General features: G+C 32.8%; 1 long non-coding RNA gene across 1 annotated transcript; it reads right to left on the minus strand.

The window, feature by feature from the left end:
* Nucleotides 1-582: 582 nt before the first annotated feature.
* LOC114312901 (uncharacterized) lies at nucleotides 583-3,402 on the minus strand. Its single transcript, XR_003646987.2, has 2 exons — nucleotides 903-3,402; nucleotides 583-783 (listed from the first exon to the last, which is right to left on the minus strand). It is a non-coding gene; the product is annotated as an uncharacterized LOC114312901 (long non-coding RNA).
* Between the last annotated feature and the right edge of the window lie 4,829 nt (nucleotides 3,403-8,231).

Below are 8,231 nucleotides of genomic sequence, written 5' to 3' on the forward strand. Positions count from 1 at the left end.
CAATGGTTACTATGAGAACAATGGAAGTCACCACTACAAATAGAAGATCAAACAAAGAAGAAAGGGACGAGACTCTATCAAATCCAACTCTAGTGTTACTTTCTCTTTTATAGGAGTGGTAATAGCAATGGCATCAAGTAGGAATAGTTTTAGTAATTGTAATCATAGGAGTAATGCAATTCAATGTAATTCATGAGTATGAATAGGGTAAGGTACTTTCTCCCCTTGTAATTTTAGTTATCTAATCAATTGCAATTTGTTCTTCCATGATCACTATTCTTTAATTTTATTTGTTTTTGTTTTTCCTTAATTGGTTCTTTTGCAAGTGACACTTCTTGGTTATTAAGTTATTTTCATTGAGGCAAATAAACCTTTAATACTTTGCTTGGTATAATCTAGGCTTGAAGCATTTTGTAAGAATTATTCAATCTTAGTTGTTACACTCAAATATTCAATTGACCTTTGAAAGAAAATTAAGCCAAAAAAACAAAACAAGAGTGTGTGCATTGGATGGATTCCAATTACCCAAATTATCCACACAAAACAAGATCCAATCACCTAAATTATCCACACAAAATAAGGTAGAGGTAAACATGTCTTTCCATATCGGGCCTGTTTGGTACAATTTTCTTTTTCAAGTTAAAAGTCAATAATTAGAAAACAAAAGTTAAAAGCACTCCACCCCACCACATATCATTTGGATATTGTACGAGGGCAAAATAATCTTCTCGTATAATCCTGTTGATCAAGTCTGCACTCCTCCAAACAACGTTGCTTTGCCACCTGAAAAAACAAACGTGAGCTAACTGGCGGGTGTGTGCCGAAAACCCCTCCGATGTCTAAGTCAGCAACTAGACAATAGACAATAAGCTTTGTATATTCTAGAGTAAGAATTGGTATACCTGTACATAGGTCTGGTCATGAGCTTTTGTAGACTTCACTTGGCACAATCCTAGTAGGATTCCAACTCTCCTTATAAGAGTCCTTCTAGGAATCACACACCTTACCCATTACCAATCAAGTGAGATGGTTTACACAATCCTAGTAGGACTTTACTCTCTTTAGAAAAGTCCTCCTAGGAGTCACACTCTTACTCACTACCAACCAAGTGAGATGGTTTGCACAATCCCAGTAGGACTCTAACTCTCCTTAGTAGAGTCCTACTAGGAGTCTCATGTCCACGGATAATGCTCACCCTTAGAATACCCTCATCACTGCAAGCCAAGTGAGATGGCCACTCCCTTTACCTCGGCTGACACCTTTATCTCGGCTGACATTGCGGTCAACCAAGTTATTTCGGCTCTGTGCTCAACTAAGTAATTGAATAGAAGTATCGACTGAGCTACACCTAGCTCGGCTCTCCATCTTACCAAACACCTCGGCCAGCCCTTGGGCCTAGTATTAGGTAGCTCGGTCAATGCCTTTGCCCAGTTTGGTACTCAAATAAAAAGGAACCGAGCTACTCAACGTCCACACTCCGGCTCTTTAGTTCGGCCCACAACAGAAATCAAAGGATCGTGACTCGGCCCAATTTTTCGTTATAAATTACCCTCTCAGATATGTTACTTTTCTCAAGAAGATATGTATTTCACATGATGGCAAAAGCTCTTTCCATATCACATGATGTACAAAAGCGAGTAAACTTGGGATGTTTTCTTTTTTATCATCAAAATTAAGCCAAAATTTCAAGCATATTGAAAGTTAAAGTTTAATTCGAAGACTAAAAAGGATTTGTCTAAGCCCGACCCTAATTTGACCTTCAGTCTTAACTAACTTGTCCAAACTTGAGCTTGCGTTTATCTCAAATAGTTTAGGCTAGGCTCACGATGTTCAAATTCAACACAAAAAATTCTCCAATTGTGCATTTAGTTATCATAAACCAAATGTGTTGCACTTTTTTAAAAAAGAAAAATATCTCAAAAAATTACCAACATTACCTAATAAGAAAACTAGTTTGAACTATGTGAACCAAGCAGTGTCAAATGGATTACATAGTATGAAATTGTGTATATATGTATATATATATATTTTCTAATTTTATACAATGACTAGAGAATTTGAGTTAGTTGGATTGTGAAAGCATATGCCTACACACTAACCGAATTTGATTTAGATTGACAAATTTTAATTCAGATCTTAATAAAATTTTTAAATTTTACGAACTCAACTTAGACTGCTCAAATTTTACTTTCCATTATTTAGAAAAGTAATAATTTCACAAAATAAAAGCTATACAATATTAAGGATATAGTTTATAGCATGTTCACAACCGCACAATCAATAAAAGTGTTAAGAGTTATGCTCTATGAACAGAATATTCATACAAAATGAGTTATTTGTGGTATTTTATGTCAAAACAAAAATATTAACTAGCTAAAAGACTCAGTAAACACATCATTTTGAAATGGTTTTTAATTTTTTTTTTTTGACATTTTAAATCATTTTTAAAGTTTCCAGTACACGATTAACACATCAAACTAATCAACCATCTTATTACAATTTGTGAATCAAAAGGTCTGCAAATCATTCTAATGAACTTATTTTTAACAGTCTCAATGGCAAGACGGGCCTTATTCTTAACAAAATAAAAAGCAAACTAATTATTAAACAAAACAAAACATAATAATTTTTAACACCTGTTCTCTATCCTTAGTCCCCTAGAATTACCCCTTATTCTTCCTTCTTTAACCAAAGCAGCCCTAGCAGACAATATATTATTACTCTTCACCTTGGAAGCATCAAAGCCAGTGCAGTCTATCCAATCCTTGAGCAGATCCTCCTGACCCCATATATCCGGGATCCAAATCCGACCCGCCACCTCGACCCGGTGCCTCTTCAGCCTCTCACGCCCATTCACCTCCACCATTTCCTCATTATCACTGGCTGCTGGTGTGGTAGTAACTGCTGCTAAAGGCCTTCTTAATGCAGCTTCCTTGCCATCGGCGCCCGACCAGTGAGGTTTTGAAGATGGGTTTTGGGACTCAGTTTGATCATTATGAGTCTCAGACTCACTGGTGATGGCCTTTGAAGATAGAACCATTTTCTCATCATCATGGAATGAGTGAGTTTGCTTTGCCTCCATTGGTGAAGGTGACACTGTGGTGGGTTGTTTGTTCATGAATGAAAGACGTCTATCCGCCTCCTTCTTCTTATCTCTCTCTCTCTCAGCCTTTCTCTGTATTTCTTTGTTTCTTTGATTGTTTGATTGTTGTGTTTTGGAGATAGATTACATGGGGGCTTTATGCGTGGGGAACAATAAAGAACAGCAAATGGGTGGGGTGTTAGTTTACACGTCACCTCTGTCAAAGCTGTTTCTTTTTGTATGGTAAGTGACAAGTGTACGTGTCAAACGTTTTGTTTGGAACTGGTTTTGCATATTGTGTGGTTTAGTTCAAGTTTGATAATCCATGTGCCTTCAAAATCAGGAGAGAGTGAGAGATAGAGGTACGGGGTAGTTAAGAAAAAAACATTTTGTGGTCGAGGATATCATAGTGATAATACAGCTCATCAATTACTAAATTTCACGCTAAATTTTACGGATAATTATTCAGTAATTTTGAAATATAAATACATGATATTTTTTAATATTATGATTGGTAAAAAAAAATAGGTAGGTGAGGTATAATATTGGGTGATTGGAAAATCTGATAGAACATATTGAATGATGATTAGTTAAGGAGTACGGACACGTGGTACTTTGGGAACATTCTATAATTCCTAAACATCATGTCTTTTATTATTTATTTATGATTTAATATAAAATCGTGAACTTTATTCTTTCATTAATTACAAAATTTTTGAAGTATCATATGACCATATTCTAAGATCACCAAATAACTTTTGTAATTAAGGGGTTGAAAGTGAGAGTGTTTGTGGTTCGGTTGAAGCCGGAAAACCTCCAAGTCATCATCTATCTGCCGGATTGGTGGATTGGAAAAAATCAATCCTCATCTGTCTGCCGAATTAACGGATGCGGATTAAGCAGTTTGGCGAATTGGCAGATGGATGCAAATCGGTTTGGCGGTTTAAACTTTTACAAATTTTGAATATAATACAACAATTTATCAGCATTTTTTTTAAGATAACAATCCAACTCAACATAACCAAAAGATTATCAAGTAAATTGTCAAATACCAATAATAAATACGTATGAAAAAATCATATATTATCAAAACTATTTCATTATTTTTTTTATTAAAAAACTATTTAATTTGATTTAAAAAAAAAAACAAAATAAAGCCTTATATTTTCCACACAAAAATACCAACTATCAACATTTGTTATTTGATAAAATGATTTCCAAATTGAAAATACAATAAAATATTTAATTTTTTTTTCAATTGAAAATATAAACAGAATATTTAAATAAATTAAAAACACAAAGTCTTACAAATTTTAGGGATGCTCGCAGTTTGGTAGTTCGGTTGCGGCCAAAAGAACCTCAAATCCGTCATCCATCCAAAACTAGACGAATTAAAAAAAATTAATCCGCTCATCATTATACATCCGTTCAAAATATAACGGATCAATTTGATTCGATTAATTTGGACGAATCGAAATATCCGTCGCTCACCTTTAGTTGAAAGTGATTCCTTGAATGGAGCCTTGGAAGATTGTTAGGTTGATGCTGATTTTGGAGGATTTGTGTGACTTTTAGCTTTTGGCCAAAGAGGGTCAAGATTTTGATTGGGAAAGAGTATTATTAGGAATATTATATGAAATAAAGTGACATATATGAGTAATTATTTTGTACTTTTACTCTTAGGTGATATTATGGATATGTTGGACTAATAATTTAACACAACGCTTAATATCATAAAATTATAACTCATCATAACATCATAGTATCCCTCATATGGTGGGACAATCAAATTTCAAGAGAGGAGTAAAATATAAAATGAAAGACTAAAGAGAGGTTTAGGCTAATTGATTAAGTTATAAAATTTATATAATTTTGTCAATTCATTCTATTAGTCCCAAGTGAATTCAAAAATGATATAAAATAAACAACTTAAAAAGATTGATAGTATGAGAACTAATAATTCTAAGAATACTAATTTCATCTAATCCAATCCATTCGAACAAATATGACTTTAAAGTATCAAATCAGTATGCTAATATGGTAATTCCGAATCAATAGGAGTACTACTACTGGAGTGAGTAAAGCCAACTTCACCCATATTGATCAATTGAATGAAAGATAAAGTCTCATCTATTTTATTGTGTGGTTTCATTGATCTAGAATACCGTGTATACACATACTTACATTGACACTTCAAAATTTTAAAGTAGTTTTCTAAGAGTAATACTATGTGTATCATATGTAAATTATGAATAAATGTTATAATTAAATCTTTTTTAGTGATAATTTAAATAAAATAAAATAAAAAAGACACAGTTATAACCAAACACAACATTGATATAATTAAAGATTTTATGGATTATAATTAAAATAATTTTCTAACCAATATCACAATGAGTCACAACTAATACTACAAGAGTCATAATCAAGTCATAATTAACACTACAATAGATTATAATCAAATACCACAAATATTATAACTAGGGCATATGATACACATATTTTTAGAGTGTGTATTATAGAATTCTTCATTTTCTAATATATATACACACTCTACATTTAGGCAAATCCAGTGGTGTGCACCTCTTTAGAAGTGCATATATACCATATGTACCTTACTACAAAATTGTCTAATTTTATCACAAAATTTTGTAATATTAATTGCAAAATATGTAACTTCACTACAAATTGGTGTAACAAAAAATATTGTAACCAAGTCCCAAACTTTTACAGCATCAATCATAAAATTGCCACAAACTTTTGCAATATCAACTACAAAAATTTGGACATTTTTATTATGCCAATTTGTGACAAAATTATGAATTATATGATTGATATTACGAAAATTTATAATAAAATAACACATTTTTATAGTAGAGTGCATATGATATGCATCCTATAACATTTCCTCTACATGTATATTAGTTTTATGAACATTTATGTGAGATAGAGACTTGTTTGGAGAGAGAGGATATATTTTATTCATACCTTAACTACCACTGTTTTTGTGTTACTGTAATGGTTGTCACTTGAAATTTGAAATCTCAACCCTCCCATTCCAGTTATTCTTTATTTTATTTTATGTTTTATGGCTAAAATCACCTACTCACATGCTTGCAAACCCTCATGTATCGAGTTGTATGCATGATTTTATGGCAATGCATTTTTTGGACTTATTGTGGACATCATATCACTATATGTACCAATCATGTTAAATGTGAATGTGTGCCGTTCATTCTAGGATCCAGACCATTCAAATAGATTTCAAGTACTGGCAGATAAATTCTTCACTAAAATTTAAGTCTTGAGATACATGACAAAAAGCGAAAGAGAGATTATAATTAGAGAAATTTGACTATAAACCTCTCTTATATTTTTTTATTGTTAAAAGAATTAAAAAAAAAATTATACTTTTAAAATCTCCTCATAATTATAAAATTTTGTATAACAGACAAAATTTATTATTTAAATATTTTATCAGACTATTATATCCTCAACTAAATTTTCCTCTCATTCTCTCACTGCTGATCCACCACCACCTCCGCCGCTAGTCTCCCATTCTCCCACTCTTGCCGTTGCTCACCTCCCCTTCCTCTCTCATGGCCGATCCATCACTGCCTCCACCGCTCATTACCGAGATCTTTATCAACTCTCTCTCTCTCTCCCAACTTTCTTCTCTGTGTTCATAGATCATAGATCTAGACTCCAAACTCTTGTCCCTCTTTCTCTTTTCTTAGTCTTATCATCATTATCTTCAACTACTTTCTCCGTCGAGTTCAGCTCCGTCGCCGTGTCCTCCGCTGCTCACGCGTGAGGTTGAGGTTGTTTTTGAGCTGTCTCTGAACAAATCTACTTCTCTCCATCGCCGCCGATCTGCCTCGTAACCACTATCCTCACTGGTCCTCCACAACCTCAATTTCTTCTCCTCTCGCTCTTCTTCAAGACGTTGTGCTACTGCTACTGCTGCTGTTGAGTCGCTGGCTGAAGAACACTGTTCGTAGAGATTTTCCACTTGAATGCTTGGAAGACGAAGCAGCAAAGGTAGTTGTAATACCTTCAAGAACATGAATCTGAGCTGTAGATGTCGCCTTGTTGTTTCCAGTTGGCTTTTTTTTTTTTTTTTTTTTTTTTTTTTTTTTTTTTTTTTTAAGAGTAAAATTTGACTCTGGTTCGTTCATTTAGTATGTATTTTATTTTTTGTAACAATAAAATTTTACTCTGGTTAGAAACATGTTGATTTGCTTAACGATATAAAATTTTACTTTGAATCATAGTAAATTTTACTCTGATTCAGAATAAAATTGTACTTCAAAGTAAAATTTTACTTTGAAATACACTGTGAGGATGGCTTACTAGGAAAGCTGATAAATATGAGGGTAGTATAGTAAAATAAACAAGTTTTAAAATATTAAGAGATTTTGAAAGTACCTATATAATTATTATCCTTTTGAAAGACAAATTAGACAAAGAAGGATCTATCACCAAATCTCCCTTATAATTATGTCTATACACTTATATATATATATATATATATATATATATATATATGAGGCGTTTAGCTACTTGAGATTCGTTTTTTCTTTTCGATTTTGCTCTTTTATTTTGAATAATTTATTAATGGTGACCTTTATGTTGAGTGAAGGTTTTTTCGTAATTACGCAATGCAACAGGTTTTTTCGTCATTACGCAAACATTCTTGGTCAATTATGAAATAAGTCTTTTTCGTAATTATGTAAATATTCTTGGTCAATTATGAAACATAAATATTTTATTTTTTTGACAAATTACAAATGCACTCATAAAGTTTGTTTAAAATATGAATCAGTCTTTTTTTTTTTTTTTGATCGACAAAGAAAACTTTATTAATTATAACAATGTGGAACAAAGAAACAATCAATAAAGATGGGAAAGGGGAGCAGCAAGCTATCAATCTAGCTCCAAAACAGTTGGCGAGTGGCTCGAGCACTCCCCCAGGTTAGTATGGAACCAACCAAAGAAAGAATGAAAGAAACAGAGAGAATAGGGAAAGGAAAGGAAAGGAAAGGAAAAGAAAGAAATCAGTAGCCCAGTAGCAAAGTTAAGAATAGCCTCTGATTTGACTCAGCTTGAACACAAAATCATCAACTGAGAAAAGGAAAGTTCTTTAATA

Source organism: Camellia sinensis, chromosome 10 (genome assembly GCF_055761805.1).
Source record: "Camellia sinensis isolate YWXY chromosome 10, ASM5576180v1, whole genome shotgun sequence".
NCBI classification, from domain to species: Eukaryota; Viridiplantae; Streptophyta; class Magnoliopsida; order Ericales; family Theaceae; genus Camellia; species Camellia sinensis.